Below are 26,736 nucleotides of genomic sequence, written 5' to 3'. Positions count from 1 at the left end.
TTACTTCAATGCCTAATTTGTTGAGGGTTTTTATCTTGAAGGGATACTGGATTTTATTCAGAGCTTTTCCTGTTGTCTATTGAGATGATCATATGGTTTTTCCTTTTATTTCTATTTTTGTGGTGAATTACATCCATTGATTTGCATATTTTGAGCCAACATTGTGATCCAGGAAAAAAGTCTACTTGATTGTGGTCAATTAGCTTTTTTATATACTGCTGGATTCAGTTTGCTACTATATTGTTGAGAATTTTTGAGTCTATGATCATCTGGAATATTTTCCTGTAGTTTTCTTTTGTCATTGTATCTTTGCCAGGTTTTGGTATCAGGGTGATGTTGGCTTTGTAGAATGTGTTAGAGAAGAGTCTCTTCTCTTTAATTTTTTGGAATACTTTCAGTAGAATGGGCACCAGCTCTTCTTTGTATGTCTGATAGAATTTGGCTGTGAATCCATCTGGTATGGAGCTTATTTTTTTGGTTAGTAGGGTTTTTTATTACTGACTCAATTTTGGAACTCATTGTTGGTCTGTTCAGAGTTTCAATTTCTTTCTGATTCAATCTTGGGAGATTGTCTAATTCCAGGAATTTATCTATTTCCTCTAGATTTTCTAGTTTGTGTTTATAAAAGTGTTCATAATGGTGTCTGAGGATATTCTGTATTTCCGTAGAATTAATTAGAATATCTTTGTCATTTCTGGTTGTATTTATTTGGATCATCACTTTTTTTCTTTATTGATTTAGCTAGCAATCTATTGCTCTTTGTTATCCTTTCAAATAACCAGCTTTGGGTTTCATTGATTCTTTGTATGGATTTGTGGGTCTTAATTTCACTCAATTCTGCTCTGATTTTATTTGTCATTTATTGTGCTAGCTTTGGAATTATTGCGTTGTTATTTTTCTAGTTCCTCTAGGTGCAATGTTAGATTCTTTATTTGAGATCTATCTTCTTGATGTAGGTGCTTAGCACTATAAACTTTCCTCTTAACACTGCTTTTCTTGCATTCCAGGGATTTTGTTATGTTTTGCTCCTTTTTTATTTATTTCAAATAATGTTGTTTTGATTTCCGAGTTAATTTAGTTGTTTTTCTAAAAGTCATTCAGGAGCAAGTTGTTTACTTTTCATGTAATTGTGTGGTTTTGAGACATATTCTTGTTATTGATTTCTATTTTTATTTCACTTTGGTCTAAGAATATGCTTTGTATGATTTTGATATTTTTTAATTTATTGAGACTTGCTTTATGGCCATGCATTTGGTCGATTTCAGAGAGTGTTCTGTGTGCATGTGAGAAGAACATATTTGCTGTGATTGTTGGATAGATTATTCTGTAGATGTCTATTAGATCTAATTGGTCAAGTGACAACTTTGAGTCTAGAATTTTTGGTTAGGTTTCTGCTCTGATGACCTGTCTAACACCTTCAATAAGATTGTGAAGTCCCCCACAGTTATTGTGTGGCTTTCAAAGTCTTTTCATAGGTATAGAAATACTTATTTTATGAATCTGGTTTCTCCGATGTTGGGTGCATATATATGTAGGATTGTTAAGTCTTCTTAATGATTTGAAACTTTTATCATTATGTAATGCCCTTCTTTGTCCATTTTTACTCTTGTTGGTTTAAAGTGTGTTTTATCTGATATAAGAATAACTATCCTTGCTCTTTATTGTTTTCCATTTGCCTGATAGATCTTACTCCATCCTATACCTTGAGCTTATGTGTGTCATTACATGTGACATGGGTCACTTGAGGACAGCAGAATTTGGGGTCTTGTTTTTTATCCAACTTGCCATTCTGTGCCTGTTAAGTGGGGTGTTTAGACTGTTTACCTTCAAGGTTAATACTGATATATGAAGTTTTGAGTCTTTTGTGGGATTGTTAGCTAGTTGCTTTGTAGTCTTAAATGTGCAGTTGCTTTATACGACCTGGGCCTATGTACTTAGGTGTGTTTTTGTAATAGAAGGTATCGTTCTTTGGTTTTCATGTTCAGAACTCCCTTAGTCATATCTTGTAAGGTTAGTCTATTGTCAAAAAAAATCTTAGCAATTGTGTGCCCAGAAAATAGTTTATTGCTCTTTCCCTTATGAAGCTTAGTTTGGTGGGATGTGAAATTCTTGGTTAGAATTTATTTTCTTTTAGAGTGCTAAAAATAGCACTCTATTCTGACTTGTAAAATTTCTGCTGATAAGTTCACTGTTTGCCTGATATAAATCCATGTGTAAGTGATATGACCCCTATGTCCAGCTGCCTTTAAGATATTTTCTTTTTCATTGACCTTAGAAAGTCTGATGACTATGTATTTTGGTAACAGTCATCTTGCATAGTATCACACAGCGGTTCTCTGAATTTCTTGAATTTCTGCGTCAACTGCTCTAGAGAGATTAGGAAATTTTTTGTGGATTATATCTTCACATATGTTTTTCAATTTGCTTACTCTTCTCTCTCAAAAATGTCAATGATTCATAGCTTTTTCTATGATTCATAGAGTCTTTATTGATTTTTTTTCAATTTTTTTTCTTTTTGTCTAACTGGGTTGATTCAAAACACCATTCTTTAAGCTCTGAAATTCTTTCTTCAGCTTGATCTAGTCTATTGCTGTTAAGACTTCCAACTGTATTTTGAAATTTCTATAGTGAAATTTTAATCTTGTAAGTTCAGTTTGTTTTTTTTCTTAATATGACTGTGTCATCTTTCATGTCTTGGAGTATTTTTCTGTCTCCCTTGGATTGGATTTCTATTTTCTCTTGAATTTCATTGTTTCTTGCCACCCAGATTCTGAATTGTATGTCTGTCATTTCAGAATTTTCAATCTGGTTAGAATCCATAGCTGTGAGATTAGCGCAATTATTTGAAGATAAAGAAACACTCTGACTTTTTGAATTGCTGAAGTTCTTGCACTGATTCTGTTTCATCGGAGGGCACTGGTGTTTCTTTTCTTTTTTGGAAATTTCTTTTGTTTAAATTGGGCTTCTTGTTTTGTTGGTTTGTTTGTTTGTTTTCCCCTTGAGAATTTAACCGTGGTGTATGGTATGTAAAGTAGATTGTCTGTTTCTGTATGCTTTCAGAGGGCCACGACTCTGTATGGGTTCCTTAGTTGTAGATAATTTCCTGCATTGGGTTTCATGGGCTTTGTGTGTTGAAGGAATTTATTTTTGTTTGGTGGTATAATTCAGGCTGCAATCCAGCAGATGGTCTTTAAGAGTAGGGTTTGGCAGATAGACTTTTACTCAGGGCATGCCTCTTTTGTATTACAGAGCATATGCAGCAGTGCCCTGGGGAGGGGGGATGGGGGCAAGAGATGACTCCTTCACTAGTCGATTCCTTGGACTGCTTCAGTTAACGGTGCCATGTCTGCATTTCCATAGCCCGAAGGAGGGCTTTGACAGGACCCGCTCCCCACCATTTTAGCAGTTTTAATAGATATGCAGTGAATTTCCATTGCGGTTTTATTTTTCATTTTTATAATTGTTGATAATATTGAACATCTTTTTATGAGAGCAAATGCCAAATTGTTTTGTACTCCTGAGTTTTGAGAGTTCTTTAAATATTTTACATTCATATTGTCTCTCTATTGGAAAGACTTGTATTCAAACCATTTGGAGTAAAAGTCATTTCTAAATTAGGGTCCAAACTGATAGTAGATATTCTCTGTAATAACGATGTTATTCTATTTGCAATTTGTTACTGAAAACATCCCTAATTGCAGGATTTCTTCAGAAAGCCCTATGTTAAGCATCTTATACTACAGTTTTGAAGCATATCATACATATCATGTTTTTCTCAGCTGCACAATCAAATTGCTGCTCAAAAAAGTCTTTTATTTCCATCATTCTATTATTTCAATTATTAAAAATATATACAATCAGTTCCTTAGTGTCTGCCTCACTACTAGAGAATGAATTCATAAAGTGTATATGTCTTACTAAAATTGGGTTTCATTGGATATCAATGTTATTTGTTCTGCATGTAAACTTTGTTTTCTTCTGAAAAAATAACATGTAAGTCATTAAGTTATCTAAAAACACAAAAAGTAATTAGTTGAAATTCTAAATTACCAGATGAAATAATGTTTTATTGCTACATAATCAATGTAGCAATATCATTTGTGAAAAATTCACTGAAAAGTTTTTGAGCTACAATTTAAAGCACAATTAATTAGCAGTCAAGACAATATGATAAAACCTAGCCAATGAAGGTAATCATTATGTGACTTTGGTTATAGCTTTTTTTAATTTAGGCCTTAGATTTCTCAAATATGAAATAAATGTTTTTCTTCATGATATTGAGATTATTTCCAGCTATAATGTCTTTCTAGCCTTCAAAATAGCCCAGTTATCTCTAATTCTTTTAAAAAAGGAAAACACTCATTTTCAGCCCGAAATTTCTTTGATTAATGGACTTTGAAAAATAGATGTTAACCAGTATGTTAGAACATAATGCTTCAGGATGTTTTCTTAAACATACAAAGTAAAGCTCTAAAGCATTCTATTTCTTAAAAGTAAAATGTATTTTATCATCAAGATGTGTTCATTCAAAATTTCTTGTCTTTATTGTGAAATTTGTACTGAGAGAAAAATAATTTGTTTTCTTAAAAAGACACAAAAATATCTACCATTTCTTTCAAAACTGGGTAAAATGATACATATTGGGCAGTTTGCTTACGGAATCCAGAACTTATACTTGACACAGAAAGTTGGTTTCATTCTTCAGTCAGTATGATCATTACTGCATTAGTAGCTGAGTTGCGATTGCAAATTTCATGATGGTGCTTTTGTTCCCATCAACCCCCTTTGGCTGTCATGCTACTCCCTGGACATACACAAGCACTGTGTCTCAAACAACATACAATAATAGGACATTTGAATTTGAATGAAGTATTTATGACTCTACTCTTACACCACTCCATTCTGCTGTGAGAAATAAATTTAAAATACATAAATCTATTCAGAGATTCAACTTCTTCCTGGTTTAGTCTTGGGAGGGTGTATGTGTTGAGGAACTTATCCATTTCTTCTCGATTTTCTAGTTTATTTGCGTAGAGGTGTTTGTAGTATTCTCTGATGGTAGTTTGTATTTCTGTGGCATCGGTGGTGATATCCCCTTTATCATTTTTTATTGCATCTATTTGATTCTTCTCTCTTTTCTTCTTTATTAGTCTTGCTAGTGGCCTATCAATTTTGTTGATCTTTTCCAAAAACCAGCTCCTGGATTCATTAATTTTTTGAAGGGTTTTTTGTGTCTCTATTTCCTTCAGTTCTGCTCTGATTTTAGTTATTTCTTGCCTTCTGCTAGCTTTTGAATGTGTTTGCTCTTGCTTTTCTAGTTCTTTTAATTGTGATGTTAGGGTGTCAATTTTGGATCTTTCCTGCTTTCTCTTGTGGGCATTTAGTGCTATAAATTTCCCTCTACACACTGCTTTGAATGTGTCCCAGAGATTCTGGTACGTTGTGTCTTTGTTCTCGTTGGTTTAAAAGAATATCTTTATTTCTGCCTTCATTTCATTATGTACCCAGCAGTCATTCAGGAGCATGTTGTTCAGTTTCCATGTAGTTGAACAGTTTTGAGTGAGTTCCTTAATCCTGAGTTCTAGTTTGATTGCACTGTGGTCTGAGAGATAGTTTGTAAATTCAATAACAGGCTCTGAAATTGTGGCAATAATCAATAGCTTACCAAGCAAAAAAGTCCAGGACCAGATGGATTCACAGCCGAATTCTACCAGAGGTACAAGGAGGAGCTAGTACCATTCCTTCTGAAACTATTCCAATCAATAGAAAAAGAGGGCATCTTCCCTAACTCATGTTATGAGGCCAGCATCATCCTGACACCAAAGCCGGGCAGAGACACAACCAAAAAAGAGAATTTTAGACCAATATCCTTGATGAACATTGATGCAAAAATCCTCAATAAAATACTGGCAAACCGAATCCAGCAGCACATCAAGAAGCTTATCCACCATGATCAAGTGGGCTTCATCCCTGGGATGCAAGGCTGGTGCAACATACACAGATCAATAAATGTAATCCAGCATATAAACAGAACCAAAGACAAAAACCACACGATTATCTCAATACATGCAGAAAAGGCCTTTGACAAAATTCAACAACGCTTCATGCTAAAAACTCTCAAGAAATTAGGTATTGATGGGACGTATCTCAAAATAATAAGAGCTACCTATGACAAACCCACAGCCAATATCATACTGAATGGGCAAAAACTGGAAGCATTCCCTTTGAAAAGTGGCACAAGACAGGGATGCCCTCTCTCACCACTCCTATTCAACATAGTGTTGGAAGTTCTGGCCAGGGCAATTAGGCAGGAGAAGGAAATAAAGGGTCTTCAATTAGGAAAAGAGGAAGTCAAATTGTCCCTGTTTGCAGATGACATGATTGTATATCTAGAAAACCCCATTGTCTCAGCCCAAAATCTCCTTAAGCTGATAAGCAACTTCAGCAAAGTCTCAGGATACAAAATCAATGTACAAAAATCACAAGCATTCTTATACACCAATAACAGACAAACAGAGAGCCAAAGCATGAGTGAACTCCCATTCACAATTGCTTCAAAGAGAATGAAATACCTAGGAATCCAACTTACAAGAGATGTGAAGGACCTCTTCAAGGAGAACTACAAAGCACTGCTCAATGAAATAAAAGAGGATACAAACAAATGGAAGAACATTCCATGCTCACGGATAGGAAGAATCAATATCGTGAGAATGGCCATACTGCCCAAGGTGATTTATAGATTCAATACCATCCCCATCAAGCTACCAATGACTTTCTTCACAGAATTGGAAAAAACTACTTTAAGTTCATATGGAACCGAAAAAGAGCCTGCATCACCAAGCCAATCCTAAGCCAAAAGAACAAAGCCAAGAGGCATCATGCTACCTGACTTCAAACTATACTACAAGGCTACAGTAACCAAAACAGCATGGTACTGGTACCAAAACAGAGATATAGATCAATGGAATAGAACAGAGCCCTCAGAAATAATGCCGCATATCTACAACCAGCTGATCTTTGACAAACCTGACAAAAACAAACAATGGAGAAAGGATTCCCTATTTAATAAATGGTGCTGGGAAAACTGGCTAGCCATATGTAGAAAGCTGAAAATGGATCCCTTCCTTACACCTTATACAAAAATTAATTCAAGTTGGATTAAAGACTTACATGTTAGACCTAAAATCATAAAAACCCTAGAAGAAAACCTAGGCAATACCATTCAGGACATAGGCATGCGCAAGGACTTCATGTCTAAAACACCAAAAGCAATTGCAACAAAAACCAAAATTGACAAATGGGATCTAATTAAACTCAAGAGCTTCTGCACAGCAAAAGAAACTACCATCAGAGTGAACAGGCAACCTACAAAATGGGAGAAAATTTTTGCAACCTACTCATCTGACAAAGGGCTAATATCCAGAATCTACAATGAACTGCAACAAATTTACAAGAAAAAAACAAACAACCCCATCAAAAAGTGGGCAAAGGATATGAACAGACACTTCTCAAAAGAAGACATTTATGTAGCCAAAAAACACATGAAAAAATGCTCATCATCACTGGCCATCAGAGAAATGCAAATCAAAACCACAATGAGATACCATCTCATACCAGTTAGAATGGTGATCATTAAAAAGTCAGGAAACAACAGGTGCTGGAGAGGATGTGGAGAAATAGGAACACTTTTACACTGTTGGTGGGACTGTAAACTAGTTCAGCCATTGTGGAAGTCAGTGTGGCGATTCCTCAGGGATCTAGAACTAGAAATACCATGTGACCCAGCCATCCCATTACTGGGTACATACCCAAAGGATTATAAATCATGCTGCTATAAAGACACATGCACACGTATATTTATTGTGGCACTATTCACAATAGCAAAGACTTGGAACCAACCCAAATGTCCAACAATGATAGACTGGATAAAGAAAATGTGGCACATATACACCATGGAATACTATGCAGCCATAAAAAATGATGAGTTCATGTCTTTTGTGGGGACATGGATGAAGCTGGAAACCATCATTCTCAGCAAACTCTCACAAGGGCAAAAAACCAAACACCGCATGTTCTCACTCATAGGTGGGAATTGAACAATGAGAACACATGGACATAGGAAGGGGAACATCACACTCCAGGGTCTGTTGTGGGGTCAGGGGAGGGGGGAGGGAAAGCATTAGGAGATATACCTAATGCTAAATGACGAGTTAATGGGTGCAGCACACCAACATGACACATGTATACATATGTAACAAACCTGCACATTGTGCACATGTACCCTAAAACTTAAAGTATAATAATAATAAAATAAAAATAAATAAAATACATAAATCTATTATTCTGTTTAAATCATTTCCACATTCCCATTCTTGCTAATAAAGTCCCAAGTAACATAGCCTAGAAGATTCATCCTGATTCATTTATCATAACATTATCATTATAATCCCTGACACTCTCCCCAGTGGTATTTATGTTTTATCGACTATTTTTTAATAAAAACTTCTATTTCAAAACTTTCGTCTCAAAATTATTCATTGAATGTTAAACTAAAAGCCTTCTATAATTGCTTATTTTGTTTTTCACAAGTCTCTCTCATTTAAAATTTTGAATTTCAACCACTTTTTCATTTGGAAAGTGATGGGCAGGTTACAATAAAAATTTAAAATACATGTATTCTAATTGTAACAAAATGCCAGAAAGATAGCATCAATGCCAAGAAAGAAAAAATAGAGAGGATCCAAATAAACATAATTAGAAATGACAAAGGGGATGTTACCACTGATCCCACAGAAAGACAAATACTCCCTAGAGACTAGTATAATCATCCCTATGCACACGAAGTAGAAAATCTAGAAGAAATTAATAAGTTCCTGGACTCCTATAACCTTCCAAGACTGAATCGGGAAGAATTTGAATCCCAGAACAGACTAATAATGAGTTCCAAAACTGAGTCATAATATAAAGACTATCAACCAAAAAAAGCTCAGGACCAGATGGATTCAGAGCTGAATTCTACCAGATGTAAGAAGAAGAGATGATAGTACCCTTCCTGCCAAAACTATTTTAAAACATTGAGGAAGAAGGGCTCCTCTCTAACTTATTCTATGAGGCCAGCATCATCCTGATACCAAAACCTGGCAGAGATGCAACAAAAATAGAAAACTTCAGGCCAATATCCTTGATGAACATTGATGCAAAAATTCTCAACAACAATCTAGCAAACTGAATGCAGCAGCACATTAAAAAGCTATTTGACTGTAATCAAGTAGGCTTTATCTCTGGGATGCAAGGTTGGTTCAAGCTATGCAAATTAATTAATGCGATTCATGACATAAACAAAACTAAAAACAAAAATGTCATGATTTTCTCAATAGATGCAGCATAATAAAACCTGCCTAAAATTTTGCATCAGAAAAAAATGAAATCAAGATCCAGATAATAAGAAAAGTAATACAAAAATAATGCTAATATTAAGAGTAATTGAAATAAAAACATTTAGTGCCTACCATGTGGCACTTACTTTAAATAATGACTCCATTAATTCTTTAATATGACATTTTAAATGAGAAAGTATTAACCTCAGTAGAAGGGAAAAGTACTGAAGATGAGAAAACTTAGGTGATTCACTCAAATATAGTCCATAGAGAAGTCAGGAGTTAAGCCTATTTTTGCTTCCATAAATATTCTTGTTCTCCTATGACAATACTTTGCCTCTCTCTTTGCCAAGTAAAATTACGTTATGCAGGTCAATGAATTTAATATCTTTGGAAATCATTTTTTCTTCTAAAATATGGGAATAATATTACATTAAATATTTTTTGAGTACAAACTGAAAACCTACTTATGTTTTCAACTGTATGTTATTAAATATTCATTCATTCAATAACATTTATTGAGAAGCAGACTTCATGGCAGACTTCTCTCTAAGTGTTCTAAGAACTCTAGTAGTAAATAAAAGTGACATAAACCCCTGCTTTCAAAGCATTTTTATTCCAGTGGGGTGAAACAAACAATAAGAAAAATAAAGAATCAAGTATGAGATTTGTCTTTTGCTTTGATTGCAACATAGACTTAAAATGACTGAGAGTTCTGTATGTGATTAGGATGTAGAAAGATGCAAAAGAATGTTGCTTTCATGCTAAGAATGAGAAAAGCCAGATAATCTACAAAATCAAAAATTTCTTTGACCCTATTCAAGAGCTGAGGTCACAAGGCAACAAAGGGGGCTGAATTTCAAAGAGTAACACATGGCTCCATGGAGAGCAGACACATGAACTGTTTCACCTTTACCAAGCATGGGAGGAAGAAGCAGCCCCCATAGAAGAGGGTAAGAATAAATCAGCTGAATTTATTACAAATTTCTAAAGGCCAAGTGTGGAATAGCACACCAATTTAACATAATTACAAGTCCAGAAATCAGAGCACACACTTCCTCAGAAGTTTCTCTTTGGGTACTCACAAGAAAGCGTAGGGGTTAGACCAAGGCCCAAAGGAGCTGTTCTCAATGGCACAGTTTTATGAGATGTGTCAGCTGCTGATGCAAGAGATACCCAAACTCCACCCACTTCTTAAAACTCTTCTCTCACACAGTAAAAAGAAGACTTTCAACCACAAAAGAAAGAGCATCGAAACTTTTGATACCTAAAGTCACTTGTGGAGAAGTAAAAGCAGAACATTCTGCCTTCCCAAGGTTAGAAAAATCTCCTTTATCTCAAGGAAGCAAGTGAAGAACAGGGTTATTACTGTTGTTAGAGATCATTATATTTTTTGGTAGAAGGGTAAAAGTGAAAGCCACCTGTAACTGGAAGATGAGTGGGAAAATTTCTCATGCTCAAGATCTCCCACAGACATGAGACTGTATTGGCCATAATGAGAAAATGGATGCAGGAGTTGAAAAGGCTCAATCTTGAACACAGAACCTCAGGTCTTACCTCAAACAGAGGGTGGACCAAGAAGATTGAGAAATTTTTCTTGCCTGCACCATGAGCCTAGCACTGAATAACAAGCAACAAAAGTCTGCCACTGCAGAAGTGTGAAATGTGTGGGAAAATAAATTGCAATACCAAAAACAAAAAACCCAGACCCAACTCAACTGGTGACGAGAATGACCCAATACTATACATACACTAATGACTGGATGACAAAGAAAAGTGCCCATTTGCAGTCGGATATGTCTCTGTGTTTACTGTTCTTTTTTATACAAAACGTTTTACCTAAGTAAAAATGACAATGTATGTAAACAAGCACAAAAAAGATGTATTTTCAAGACATAAACTCAAAGATGACACAGTTGGAATTACTCTACAGAGACTTTGAAATAACTATGATTCCTAGGTTAAAGTTTCTAGTGTGTTATGGGTAGAAATGTGTCCTCCCAAAGAATATGTTGGAGTCCTGACCCCAGGTACCTGTGACTACATCCTTATTCAGAAATAGGGTTTTGCAAATATAATTAGTTAAGGTAAAATGATATCATACTGGATTAGGGTTGGCACTAAATCCAATATGGCTGGCATTCTTAAAAACAGAAGACAGAAACACACAGATACAGATGGACAATGGAGAAGGCCATGTAAAAATGGAGGCAGAAATTGGAGGGATGCATCTCTATGCCAGAGGATACCTAGGATTATTGGCAACTACCAGAAGTTAGAAGAAACAAGAAAGGATTTTCCCTAGAGCCTTTGGAGGAAGTGTGTCCTTGCTGACACCTTGATCTCAGACTTCCAGTCTCCAGAACTGTAAGAGATTAAATTTCTATTATTTTAAGCTACCTAGTTTGCAGTGATTTGTTACAGCAACCTTAGGAAATGAACACATATTATCAATGGTGGAAAACATGGAAGGCTAGAAGGAAGAGTGGGGAATTTCAGCAGAGACATGAAAAAATATGTTTAAAAAGTCATTTAGAACTCCTGGAAAAAATACAATATACTTAAAACATTTCTTCAATGGGTTTATCAGCAAAATGGACATGACTGAGGGAAGAGTCAATCAACCAGAAGGGATTTTAGAAATTATTTAAGTCACACAAAAAAGAATGAAAATCCAGAACAAAGATTTAAGAGCTATAGGCCAATATCAAAACATCCATCATCTATCTATCTATCTATCTATCTATCTATCTATCTAAGTCTATATGTGATTTGTATCTCAGAAAGTGAAGAGAAACTAGTAAAAAAAATTCAAAATTTAATAGTTAAAATTTTTTTGAGAATAAAGAAAACAGAAAGACAACCAAACAGATTCAAAAAGCTCAGAAAAATATTTTTAATTAGAACAGATAGGAACTATAGTCTAATTTCACAAAAGCAAATATTAAGAACATTTTGGAGGTAAATCAAAGGGAAGATGGAAACATTATACACAGAAGAGTAAAAATAAGACTCACAGTGGGACACCTTTAAAATACTAAAAGGACTTACAGATGTAGAATTCTGTACCTAGTGAAAAATATCTTTGAAAAATGAAAGTGAAATAAAGATTTTCTCAAACAAAAGCTGAGAAAATTTATTGCTAATAGTCCTAATTATGGCAAATGTTAAAAGAATGTCTTTTTCTTTCAACTTTTATTTTAGATTCAGGAAATACATGTGCAGATTTGTTACAAAGGCGTATGGTGTGATGCTGAGTTTTGGACTACAGTTGATCTTGTCCTGGTAGTAAGCATAGTACCAAATAGGTAGTTTTTCAACCCATTCCTCCCACTTCTTTTAGTCCCTAGATTTTATTGTCCCCATCTGTGTGTCCATGTGTACCCAGTGTTCAGCTGCCAATGATAAGTGAGTATATGTTATACTTGGTATTCTGTTTCTTTGTTAATTTACTTAGGATAATGACCTATGTCTGCAACCACGTTGCCACAAAAGACAGGATTTCATTCTTTTTTATTACTCCATAGTATCCCATGATGTATATGTACCACTTTTTTTTAATCCAATTGACTGTTGCCTAGGTTGATTCCATTTCTTTGCTATTGTGAATAGTGTTGTCATGAACATGTAAGTGTGTGTGTATTTTTGGTAAAATTATTTATTTTCCTATGGGATTCTGGGTTGAGTGGTAGTTCTGTTTTAAGTTCTTTGATAAATCTTCAAACTGCTTTCCACAGTGACTGAACAGATTTATTAATATTTTAGCATCAACAGTGTATAAGCTTTCACCTTTCTCCATAGCCTTGGTAGCATCTGTTGCTTGTGACTTTTTGATAATAGCCACTCTGACTGGTGTGAGACGATAACTCATTGTGGTTTTTGTTTGCATTTCTCTGATGATTAGTGATGATGAGTAATTTTTCATATATTTGTTGGCCACGTGACCGTCTTCTTTTAAGAAGTGTCTGTTCACGTCCCTTGCCCACTTTGTAATGGTGTTATTTGTTTTTTGCTTGTTGAGTTGTTTATGTTTCTTCTAAATTCTGGGTATTAGACCTTTGTCAGATGCATAGTTCACAAATGTTTTTTCCCACTTCATAGGTTGCCTGCTTAGTCTGTTGATAGCTTCTTTTGCTGTGCAGAAGCTCTTTAGTTTAATTAGGTCCCCCTTGTCAATTTTTGTTTTCATTGCAATTGCTTTTGAGGTCTTAGTAATAAATTATTTGCCAAGGCCAGTGTCCAGAAGGGTATTTCCCAGACTTTTCTAGAATTTTTATTGTTTGAGGTATTTCATTTAAGTCTTTAACTCATCTTGAGTTAATTTTTGTATATGGTGATGAATAAGGGTCTAGTTTCATCCTTCTGCATATGGTTAGTTAGTTATTCCAGCATCATTTTGAATAGAGTGTCCTTTTCCCATTGCTTGCTTTTGTTGACCTTGACTTTTTTGACTTTGATTTTTGTATATCATGAAAGGAAGGAGTCCAGTTTCAATCTTCTGCATATGACTACACAATTATCCCAGCATCATTCATTTGTTGAGTAGGGAGCCATTTCCCTGTTGCTTGTTTTTGTCAACTTTGTCAAAGATGAGATGGTTGTAGGTGTGTGGCTTTATTTCTGGGTTCTGTATTCTGTTCCATTGGCCTACATGTCTGTTTTTATGTCAGTACCGAGCTGTTTGGTTACTGTTGCCTTGTAGTATAGTTCGAAGTTAGGTAGTGGGATGCCTCTAGCTTTGTACATTTTGCCTAGGATTGATTTAGCTATTCAGGCTCCTTTCTGGTTTCACATAAATTTAAAATAATTGTTCTAATTCTGTGAAAATGACATTGGTGGTTTGTTAGGAATAGCATTGAATCCATTGATTGCTTTGGGCAATGTGGTTATTTTAATGATATTGATTCTTGTTCATGAGCATGAAATATTTTTCCATTTATTTGTGTCATCTCTGATTTCTGTCAACTGTGTTTTGTTTCTCTTCCTGTGGAGATCTGTCACCTCCTTGGTTAGATGTATTCCTAGTGTGTGTGTGTGTGTGTGTGTGTGTGTGTGTATGTATGTCTCTTGTAATTGGGATTGCAGTCTTGATTTGGCTCTCAGTTTGAACATTATTGGTTTATAGGAATGCTACTGATATTTGTACATTCAATTTAAAATTTCACTGACATCATTTATCAGTTGTAGGATCCTTTTGGCGAGTCTTCAGGGTTTTCTAGGTAAATAATCATATGATCAGCAAAGTGAGAATTTATTTTGGCAGAAGGAATATGATACCAGTTGTAAATTTGAACCTACAAAAGAAATAAAGAGACGTGGATAGGGTAAAGATGAAGGCACATATTAAACACATATTCTCCTTATTTTTAATTGATTTCAAGAATAATGAGCTGTCTAAAGTGAAGAGAGTAACTATGTACTGAGTTTTGTATTACACATACAGCATTAAATTGTATTAGAAATAGCTTATAGGATAGAAAGAAAATTTCTTTATTACAAGATTCATACAATCTGCAAGAAGTGGTATAATATCATTTGATAGTTCTTTATAGTAAGTTAAATATATTTATTTTTAAATATATAAAAATATATTAATAAAAAACTAATAATAACAACATTAGAGATAGAATGAGTTCATTAAAAAATCACAATCCAAAATGGCAGAGAGTTCAGATTAAGAGTAAAAGAGGCAAGACAAATAGAAATCAACTAGCAATGGTAGATAAAAATACAACCATATCAATATTAAAATATTAATAGTCAATACAAATATAAAGTATGTATATGTCACACAACAAAACTTCAAAATTCATGAATTAAAAAATCATAAAATGAAAGAATTAGTAGAAAAATTCACAATTACTTTTTGAGAATTCACTACCCTTTCTTCAATGTTTAATATAACAAGTAAACAGATAAATGAGTAAGAATATATAGGACATATAGAATTTCAAATGCTAATAGATACCTTTACCCATTTGACATTTTTAAGACACTGTATCCTGAAAACAGTAAGATAGAAAAACAGTAAAAAAGAAAGATACTTTCTTTTCACATATACATTGAATATTCACTAATATTGTAGCTGATTAAAAACACTCAATAAGTTTTTGTTTTTTGGATTTTTTTGAGACACAGTTTTACTCTGTCACCCAGGCTGGAGTGCAGCGGTGCACTTATGGCCCACTATAGCTTTCACCTCCTGGGCTTAAGCAATTCCCCTCTTTCAGCTTCTTGAATTGCTGGAACTGCAGGTATGTACTACCATGCCTGGCCAATTTTTATATTTTTTGTAGACATGGGGTTCTGCTATGTTACCCAACCTGGTCTTGAACGACTGGGCTCAAGGAATCCTCCTGCCTCAGCTTCCAAAATTGCTGGGATTATAGGCTTGAGGCACTGTATTAGTCCATTTTCACGCTGCTGATAAAGACATACTTGATACTGGGCAATTTATAAAAGAAGGGTTTAATGGACTTACAGTTCCACACAGCTGGAGAAGCCTCACAATCATGGTAGAAGTCAAGAAAGAGCAAGTCACGTCTTACATGGATGGCAGCTTGCAAAGAGAGAATTTGTGTAGGGAAACTCCCATTTTTAAAACCATCACATCTCATGAGATTTGTTCACTATCATGAGAACAGCACGAGAAAGACCTGCCTCCATGATTCAATTACCTCCCACCAGGTTCTTCCCACAATGCATGAGAATTGTGGGAGTTATAATTCAAGATGAGATTTGGGTTAGAACCCAGCCAAACCTTATAATTTCATCCCTGGCCCCTCCCAAATCTCATGTCCTCACATTTCAAAACCAATCATGCCCTCCCAACAGTCCCCAAAGTCTCAACACATTTTAGCATTAACTCAAAAGTCCACAGTCCAAAGACTCATCTGAGACAAGGCAAGTCCCTTCCACCAATGAGCCTGTAAAATCAAAAGCAAGTTAGTTACTTCCTAGATACAATGGGGGTACAGGCATCAGGTAAATACAGCCATTCCAAATGAAAGAAGTTGGCCAAAACAAAGGGGCCACAGGTCCCATGCAAGTCCAATATCCAAATGAAGCAGTCAAATTTAAAGCTCAAAAATGATCTCCTTTGACTCCATGTCTCACACCCAGGTCATGCTGATACAAGAGCTGGGTTAACATGGGTTTTGCAGGGTATAGCCTCTCTCCTGGCTGCCTTCATGTGCTGGCATTGAGTTTCTGTGGCTTTTCCAGGTACATGGTGCAAGTTGTCATCCACACTGCCCTGGCAGAGGTTTTCCATGACAGCCCTGCCCCTGCAGCAAATTTCTGCCTGGACATCCAGGTGCTTCCATTCATCCTGTGAGATCTAGGCAGAGGTTCCCAAACCCCAATTCTTGGCTTCTATGCTCTGGCAGGCTCAACACCACATGGAAGCTGCCAAGGCTTGACGCTTGCATCCTCTGAAGCCATGGCCTGAGGTCTACTTTGGCGTGTTTCAGCCACGATTGGAGTGGCTGGGAAACAGGGCACCATATCTGTAGGCTGCACACAGCACAGGGACTCTGGGCCCTGCTCACAAAAACCACTTTTTTTCTCCTAGACGTCCAGGCCTTTGATGGGAGGGGCTGCTGTGAAGACCTCTGACATGCCCTGGAGAAATTTTCCCCATTGTCTTGGGGAATAACATTTGGGTCCTCATTACTTATGCAAATTTCTTCAGTGGGCTTGGATTCCTTCTCAGAAAATGGAATTTTCTTTTCCAATGCATTGTCAGGCTGCAAATTTTTCAAACTTTTATGCTCTGTTTTCCTTATGCCTTTAACAGCACCCAAGTCACATTTTGAATGCTTTGCTGCTTAGAAATTTCTTCCACCAGATAATCATCTCTTGGAAGTTCAAAGTTCCACAAATCTCTAGGGCAGGGGAAAAATGCTGCCAGTCTCTTTGCTAAAACGTAGCAAGGGTCACTTAACTCCAATTCCCAACAAGTTCCTCATCTCCATCTAAGATCACCTCAGCCTGGATTTCCTTGTGCATATTACTATCAGCATTTTGTTCAAAGCCATTCAACAAGTCTCTAGGAAGTTCCAAATTTTCCACATTTTCCTGTCTTCTCCTGGGCCTTCCAAACTATTCCAACCTCTGCTTGTTACCCGATTCCAAAGCCGCTTTCATATTTTTGGGTGTCTTTTCAGCAGCACCCCACTCTACTGGTGCCAATTTACTGTATTAGTCCATTTTCATCCTGCTGATAAAGATATAGCCAGGCAATTTACAAAAAAAAAAAAAAGGTTTAATGGACTTACAGTTCCATGTGGCTGGGGAAGCCTCACAATCATGGCAGAAGGTGAGGCAGAGCAAGTCATGTCTTTCATGAATGGCAGCAGGCAAAGAGAGAGCCTGTTCAGGGAAACTCCTATTTTTAAAACCATCAGATCTTGTGAGACTTATTCACTATCATGAGAACAGCGCAGGAAAGACCCAGCCTTACAATTCAATTACCTCCCACAAGGTTCTTTCCATGACAGCTGGGAATTGTGGGAGTTACAATTCAAGATGAGATTTCCATGGGGTCACAAGCAAACTATGTCAGCCACCATGCCTGATGCAACAAGTTTTTAATAATTGAATTTATACTCTGTTCACATGGAGTTAAATTAGAAACCAATAATAAAGAGCTATCTAGAAATTTCCTGAGTACTTGTAAATTAAGCAATATACTTCTAAATAATAACTAGATCAAGGATGAAATTGCCCAGGAAATTCATTTTATTTTGTACTTAGTGGAAAAGAAAAAACGCAACACAGCCGCATGTATGGGATGCAACTAAAGTAGTAATTAGTGAGATTTTTATAAAATTAAATGCCTACATTATGAAACATGAAAGATCTCAATTCACTACATAAAGCTTCCAACATGAAAAATAATAAAAAGGCAGGGATCCACCATCTCATCTCATCGCTGACCAAAAGACACATCGCTTCGTAAATCTCTATTAAATGTTCTTTACTAAGAAATTGGATTTATCACCCTCTTTCTTTGCCCTCTCAGCTTCCTTGGGCCCTAAAGCTCAATTCCGTAGATGCACCAACTGTGAAACATGTGGCAGGCACTAGCCAGGAACTGAGAGACCAAGAAGTGCACAACAATCTGAGGCATTTTTAGGCAAAATCCCAGGTGGCAGCCACTTCGATGTTAAGTGGCATGGCTCACCTTTCGAATGCTTGTGGGTGAGTATGGAGATGCCCTGAAAATGTGAAGTGTTTAGAGTCACCTGCACTCCTGTTCTCAGTTATTGTTAGCTGAGAGACAGCACATGCAGTAAGATTGGCAGCCAGCGGCTACTGCAGTGGATAGTTGCTTCTGTGGGCTGCTTGGTTGGTGCTGGAGCCCAGGTAGCAGCAGAAGCAGAATAAAATTGCTTGAGTAGGAATTACAACTATGAAAATGTTATTCTTAAAAAACTCTATAGACAAAAGTCGACTTTGTTAAAACTGACATTTGGGCTATTCATGCATGCATAGGTATTCTTTTAAGACCCTTTTTCTTTCTCTGTAAAACATCTCAGTCAACTGAATCTTATCTGTTTCTCCATTTGCTTCTATCTGCCTCTCCTTCCTCTTACAACCCTTTGTTAGGGATGAAAGGTCACTAAGTTACTGGTGGTGAATCCATATGTGTCTGCAGCAACCTCAATTCTTGCTTGCCCAGAAAAAAGAATTTGAGTGAGGGGCATGAGGCAGAAAAACACAGAGACCGAGGCAAGTTTCAGAGTAGGAGTAAACATTTATGAAAAAGCTTTAGAACATGAAAGAAAGGAAGGTGCACTTGGAAGGCACCCAAGCGAGCATTGCGAACATTTAACCTTCATCCTATGACTTTATATGCTGACGCTCTCCTGGCATCTTGCACCCCTTTCCCATGATTCTTTGCTTAGGGTGGGCTGCCGTCATGCACAGTGCCCTTCTTAGGCTTTAGGCATGAGCATGGGCAGTGTGTTTTGGAAATTGTATGCATGCCCATGTGAGACTTTCTTCCCTTTCCAGTGGTATACCCCCCGAAGTTCATACTCTTGCCATTTTGTCTCTTAATGCACATGCCCAGGAAGTTGCCCCTCTCTGGTGCCTCCATTTAATTAACACTTTAATGTGGCAGCTGTGGACCATCAGGAGATTGTCTCTCCCTGGCACCAGCTGCCAAATTATCATTTTTAGGGAGGCAATGTGATAACTGTCGAACCATACCCAATGATCATTTGACATTCCTAGTGGGTGGGGGAAGAGCCCTCTCCTGCCCTGCTCATGTGTGTCTAACTACCTGTAACACCTTGATGCCACAGGACAGACAAACCTTAAAAAATGAAATTTCTGACAGCCTGGGATCCCTTAGGAAAAAGAAATGCGCTAAAGACTCTGTTGTTTAGAGGAACGTGTTTTTCCTCAGGGAATCCCAAGCATTGTAAGCAGACAGATTCCCCTTAGGTCTAAGGCTCTGCGGTCTTTGTTATTATGTTACTTCATTGCTTTGGCTTTTCAGAGCTATGAGAAAATGCTTGGTATTGTGGGAGGACTTGACTCTGGTGTATAGTGGCTTTTAGTCATGAGCGCTACAGTGTTAGACGTAGCAGACAGCAGTGTTGTTTACAAGTGGTTATTACTACAGGGAACTACTTGGCTCTTTGCATGTTTTGGCCCTAAAACTTTCCTGATAGTGTTCCTTAAAGGGCTCTACCCTGAAGCTAGTAATCTAATTAAGGAACAAGCCAAGTTAAAAGACTACCTATCAAACTAAATCAGTCTTTTAAACTGTTTGTAAAAGAAATTTACATCTTTAAAGAAAATCTCCCATTTGTAAGAAACCACTAGGAACTCTATGGGGAGGACAATGGCTTAAAGTTTATGTAACAAACCATGCTATTGTTTAGATCTAAGTTCTGTAACTTTGAGATGTAAATTTTCCCCTTCATAGGTGGCCTTTAAAAGGGAGGTTTGGCCTTTAAAAATCAAACTGCCATGGAGGCTGCTTTACCTGTAATTTTGGTTCACAGCCTTTATTAGATTATCTATTGGCACAAACTAGGTAAAATCTGTAAGCTTGTGTTGCTATCCCATGGCTAAGGTTCCAAGCTATTGGATCTTTGTTTATGAGTGTATATACATGTCTAAATGTATTTGTTTGTATGTACACTTACTGTTACATGTTGTGAGCACAAATTGGTTTATAAGTAAAAGAGTGCAAAAAAATTAAATAAATAAGTCTAAGCAATTTGCAAGTTCACCTGACTTAAGTATAACTTTACTAAGCAAGCTGGCTTTACGATTATTGGTAGAATAAAAATAGAAATGCCTTCAGAATTGTCAGCACACATTTTGTCTGAATTTTATGTTTGTCTTTGCTAGATATTTTAACATTTCAGTGTTTGGCAGAGAAGGTTGTAAAACTATACACCCAGCAAAAACAAAATGATCTTGGTTTGTGTGTTTTGTTTGGATGAATGAGAGTAATTTATGAAATAAAAATATTTTGGGCCTCCAAAATCACTAAGTTGAAGGGAAAATTCAAGCTGGGAATGCTTAGAGAAACCTGCTGTTAGAAATAGATAATCAGTGCCATGAAGAAAAGTCAGCACGGAGATAAAGGATTTCTCCATGAGGCCATTTTTATTTTCTGCAGAAAGGGTGCTCCCCGCAGATGGAACAATTTTGACAATTTTGGTGGCAATCCGTATGGGGACCCATTCTCCTCTGGCGGTGGTCTCTAGTCCTCTCTCTTGATGAGGTGTCTCATCACCTTGTTTCAGTGGCCTCAGGGGTGAGGAATCAAGACCCACCTGGTGTGACACATAAACCCACACTGTCAGCAATTTGGAAAGAGACTGGCCAGCAACCTGGGGTAAAGGATTCTCACATACCGTGGAAACAACTCTGCACAGAACAAGGAAGGAAAAGCCGCAGGAGCCAGTAAAGTACTTCTTGGCGGTCAGATTCTGGAGGGCTGAATGTGGGTGCACATGAATGATCACAGACAACCCTGCTTGTGGTGTTGTTTGTGTGGATAGTGACAAGTCCTACTGATGGACAGAGTGAGTGGGTCCTCTCTGCAGTTTTGTAGCTACCTTGTATTGCTTAGGGCGGATCCTGTTGTGGGATTTGTAACAGCATGCCAACACTAACAGGGGCCTAATTTTCCCTCTGGGGAGCAGCCAGAGAGGACAACATGAGTGAGAAGTGTGTGAGGGACGTTCAGAGGGGGAAAGTGAGGAAACAGGTCAATCTCCCAGGCCAGGCAAAGCAAGACATCCCTGGTTTAAGGGGTTGAGGTTTCTGGGGCAGGCAAGGCAAGACATCCCTGGTTTGAGGGGTTGAGCCTTCCACTAATTTCACGATATTGAACCTGACCAGTACCCAACATGGGAAACATTTCTAGTAAAACAAGGACAGGGAGTAAAGATGACTCAGGGAAAGGTGAAGGTTATCAGATTTCTTCTAATAGTTCTTTAGGGTGTATGTTAATATATTAGAAGGATAATGAAAGGACCAAAAACAAGAAAAAGCAGCTGCTGTCCCAGACCCTTCTCCTATCCTTGTTGTCCTCCTCTTTATAACCCTGCCTCTTTGGAATCATCCCAAGAGTCCACTCACTACCAACCTAAGTACCCAGCAGGCCAAAACCTATAAAGAACACAGACCCCCACTCTCCAGGCAATATAAAGGGTATGAAAGAGTAATGCCAGGAGACTCAAAGGAAGAAAAAAAAAATCTTAGAAGTGAGAGAAAGAGACAGAGAGACAAAGAGGGAGTCAAAGAGAGAGAGACAGAGAGAGAGAGAGAGAGAGAGAAAGAGAGAGAAGTAGTAAAGAGAAAGCAATGTACCCTATTCCTTTAAAAGCTAGGGTAAATTAAAAACCTATAATTGATAATTGAAAGTCTTCTCCTTGACCCTATAACACTCCAGTACTGCCTGTGAAGAAGCCAGATGGGTCACACCACACCGGTGAGTGCAAGACCTTCAAGCTATTAATCAGATAGTCCAAACTACCCACCCTGTCATTATGGTAATATATTTAAAAGATGCCTTCTGGACTTGTCCATTAGCAGAGGACAACTGGGACCTATTTACTTTTGAGTGTGAAGACCCTCACTCCAGTCAAAAATAGCAATACCAATAGACATTCTGACCCCAAGGGTTTATGGAGTCTTCAAATTTATTTAGTCAAATATTAGAATAAGTCATTTAATTAGCAAAGGTAAATGGTTAATTGAGCTTGAATGGATTAAAGGCATCATATCCTTTCCTCTGCCGGGGACTAAACAAGAACTTTAAGATTAGGCAGATACTGTCGTCTATGGATAGACTCTTATGCCCTAAAAACAAAACCCTTATACAAAAAGCTCATGCAAGACTGGAAAAACCCCCTCCTCATTTGGTGATTACCAGAAATCCAACAGGTGGAAAGGTTAAAACATCTATTAGTTTGAACTGCCCCTGCCCTAGCTTTACCCTCCTTAAGCAGCCATTCCACCTTGTTGTCAGTATAAACAAGGGTGTAGCCTGAAAGCATGGAGACCACAGACAATCAAAAATTCTATGATAACCTTCCTATCAAAAATTCTTAACCCAGTAACCCACGGATGGCCCAAATGCATTCAATCTGTAGTGGCAACTGCTTTGCTAACAGAAGAAAGTAGAAAAATGACTAGGAAACCCCATTATGAGCACACCTCACCAGGTCAGAACTATCCTAAGTCAACAAAAGCAAAAAAGTAGCTTACTGACTCAAGAACCTTAAAGTATGAGGCTATTCTGTTAGAAAAAGATGATTTAACATTAACCACTGATAATTCCCTTAACTCAGCAGGTTTTCTAACAGGGGATCTAAACCTTAATTAATGACCATACAGAGGTCTGACCAGACCTAGGAGGAACTCCCTTCAGGGCAGGACGATAGATGGTTTCTCCTGGGTGACTGAGGGAAGAAGACCCTATGGGTATCCAGTAACTGATAGGGAAACTCTTGTAGAAATGAAGTTAGGAAAATTGCCTAATAACTGGTCTGCTCAAATGTGTGAGCTGTTTGCACTCAGCCAAGCCTTAAAGTAATCACAGAACAAGGAAGGAACCATCTATACCAATTCTAAGTTAATTTGGACTAAACGATGTCTTATTAATTGCAAAGGATAATTAAAATCCAAAACACAAAGTTTTCAACAAAAGTAAAATTTGCTAAAAGTTAACAGTGTAACATGTATTCATCCTAACTTCTAATCTTATGGCCTTAGGCAGTCTAGTCCACAAACATGAAGGAAGTTCGCTTTGGAAAAGAATGGCTATCATCTTTAAAAAAAAAAAAGGTAGTGGGGGGAGGAGAATTTATGTAAAAAGAATGTCATATGGTAAATTATTGTCCTAAAATAAATTAACTGGTTCTTTAAAGAAAAGGATGTTTACAACAAGTCAGAAAGTTAAGGCATGTCAAAGATTGTCTGTGAAAGTCATGAAAAGTTATAAAAGGGAATTTATGCAAGAAATGTTGTATAATTTAAAAGAAATTAGGCCTCCTGAATGTAAAACTATTGAAGAAACAGTTTATGTGCAAGGTGTGTAAGGAAAGTAAAATATACTTTTGGTAAAAGGATTTTAAGGAGGCATAAGAATGTGGATTTTTACCTACATTAAAAGGTTAAAAAATGTTATCCAAATGCTTTATAAAGGAAATCTTGTTCCAGCTACATCAAGGAGCCCCAAAGGGTCCCTCAGAGACGACATAAGTAAAACTAAGGAAAAGGAAATCTCTCAGCAAGAAGGCACTGGGGAGTATAAAGTCCACTGCTGATGTCCCCACATTTAAAACAAAGGATCAATTTACTAAAAATTATATACTTGGTCTGTCTTCCACTTTCCCTTCCCTCAAAACTAAAAGTCTTTTAGCACAGGTACCACCCCTAAAATTTCCAGTAAACCAGCACCAGCCTGAGAACCACGTCCTCATCAAAAGGGTGGAAACGGGAAACTTGAGTCAGCCTGGGAAGGACCCTACCTTGTGCTGCTAACCACCAAGACTGCCGTTCACACAGCAGAAAAGGATGGACACATCATACCCAAGTCAATAAAGTGTCATCACCATCAGAGTCATGGGTCATTGTTCCAGGGTCAAGCTCTACCGAGTTAAAGCTAAGAAAACATAATCTAGCTATCTTTTCTTCCCTTTAACTACTTCCTATCTTATTATTATTAATATATCTAGATCTAACTCATCTCAAGTTATTACTTTTAACGCCTATTTCATTATACCTTCTAGAGATTGACAAGACCAAAGTCTCTATAGCAAAAGTAAAATACCTAAAGCAAACAATAACAATTAAGACAGGATATCAGGATGTAAATGCCTGGCTAAAATGGATTAAATATTCCATCTGCATTCTAAATAAAAGCAACTGTTACACTTGTGCACACAGTAGGCCAGAGGCCCAGATTGTCCCTTTTCGACTGGGATGGTCCTCAAACCAAGCAGACATGGATTGCACCGTAGCTCTTTTTCAAGATTCCACTGCCTGGAATAACAAATTGTGCCAAGCTCTTTCTCTGCTATTTCCTGAAGTTCAACACCCTGCAGGTCAGCCCCCGAGGGCCATCCAGCCTTCATCTTCCAAGTCCAATTTTACCTCGTGTCTCCAATGAGAAGGGGAAAATTTTGGCATTCCTTGGAGACTTAACAGGATGCAGTGAAGTTAGGCACTTCCAAGAGCTGACCCATCAGTCTGCTGTTATTCATCCCAAAGAGGATATATGGTGGTATTATGGAGGACCTTTACTGGACACTCTGCCAAATAATTAGAGCAGTACTTATGCCCTAGTTCAATTGACTATCCCTTCTACCCTGGCATTTCATCAACCAGAAAAAGAAAAAAAAAAAAAAAAAAAGCATAGCCTCAATTCTTACCTCTATAACAACTATAAGTATAGTCCTTCTTCTTAGGTGTTATGTTGTACTGTACATCCAGGAGTTAATCAAAACAACTAAGCCAAGACATGTTAAACAAGTTTGAAGAGGAACTATAAAGTAAAATAAGAGGAAATTGTAGGAAGTAGAAAAGTTCCTCTTCAAAGCTTGTCTTGGTTTAAAAATAAAATAACAGACACTAGAAATAATAGCTTCTTACTCTAAAGCCTCCTATCAACTATTAGTTCTTACACTTTGGCCCAGTTAGTTGCTTTGTCTTAGTCAGGCATGTCTTGGCAGGCCCAGGCAAGTCTTAGCTCATAGCTTATGCCCCTTCCTTATCTGGAAATGTTATTGCTTCCTTAAGCCTTTCATAAGCAACTTCCTCTCCTGCTTTATTCTCCCTTGCACTTACCTGTTTAGGAAAATTTTAGGTTATTAGCAAATCAGCGATCAGTTTAGGACTGTGAGGTCCAGCACCAGCCAATGGATGCAGGACACAGCAGTAAGGACAACCCAAATGTGTAAGGGATAAATTGTCTGCTTTTCCTTTGTTCAAGTCGGCTCTCACCATTGTTCCATCTGTGATGAGCACCCTTTTTGCAGAAAGTAAAAATGGCCTTGCTGAGAGAATTAAATTTATGTTCGGTGCTATTTCTTTGTGGCACCAGGAAACAAGCATTTCTAACACCTGCCTTCCATTCTATTCAAAGTCACTCCTCTGCTCACTGAAATAAATGCATATCTGATTGCCTCCTTTGGAAAGGTTAATCAGAAACTCAAAAGAATGCAACCATTTTTCTTCCTCCTGCCTATGACCTGGAAGCCCCCAAGCCCCTTCCCTGCTTCGAGTTGTTTCCCCTTTTCAGAGAGAATCAATGTTCATTTTACATATGTTGATTGCTGTCTCGTGTCTCCCTCATTAAAAGTGGAAGAATTTAGTACAATGAATGGGATAAATTCTGGCTGTCAGTTCGGGACTGAACGAAGGAGGACAAACGTAGATATGAAGACAAAGACAAAAGGATCTGTTTTAAAGAAGGAGTCAGGGGCTCCTTGCTTCTAGGGAACAAGGGCCCTGAGCTTCTACAACCTTCATATTTATTAGGTAGAATCAACAGGGAGGAAGAGGTAATGGTTCGTCATCTGCTTGATTTATCAAAGGCTCACATAATTGTTTTCTTTATACAACAGGCTCCAGATGTTCCTATAGATAACCACAAGGAACACTGCCCCTGGGGCATGAATGCCTTCAGCATTCCTTCTGGCAGCAGATGCAGTTGTCAGCTTGCCAACATCCTGCATTCATGAGAACAGTTTGCTGTTTGCTCATATAGCCTCCAGTGGTATACCGAGTTGGTCATGACCCTCATTCTTTCAGCCTCCAACAATAAATGTTTTACGTAAACTTTTGTGTAAATTAAAATGTTGAAGTTATTTTTGAC

The 26,736-nt window shown here is 37.3% G+C and overlaps 1 long non-coding RNA gene across 1 annotated transcript in view; it reads right to left on the bottom strand.

Annotated features, from left to right (window-relative positions):
• Positions 1–25,534, bottom strand: part of LOC129057759 (uncharacterized) — a 38,078-nt gene extending 12,544 nt beyond the window's left edge. Inside the window, exon 1 of the long non-coding RNA XR_008522513.2 lies at positions 25,292–25,534. This is a non-coding gene — a long non-coding RNA (uncharacterized LOC129057759). The remainder of the gene's footprint in view (positions 1–25,291) is intronic.
• Positions 25,535–26,736: the final 1,202 nt, after the last annotated feature.

The sequence above is a fragment of the Pongo abelii genome, chromosome 12, assembly GCF_028885655.2.
Source record: "Pongo abelii isolate AG06213 chromosome 12, NHGRI_mPonAbe1-v2.0_pri, whole genome shotgun sequence".
Taxonomy (NCBI): Eukaryota; Metazoa; Chordata; class Mammalia; order Primates; family Hominidae; genus Pongo; species Pongo abelii.
This window is presented reverse-complemented; position numbering and strand designations above follow the sequence as displayed.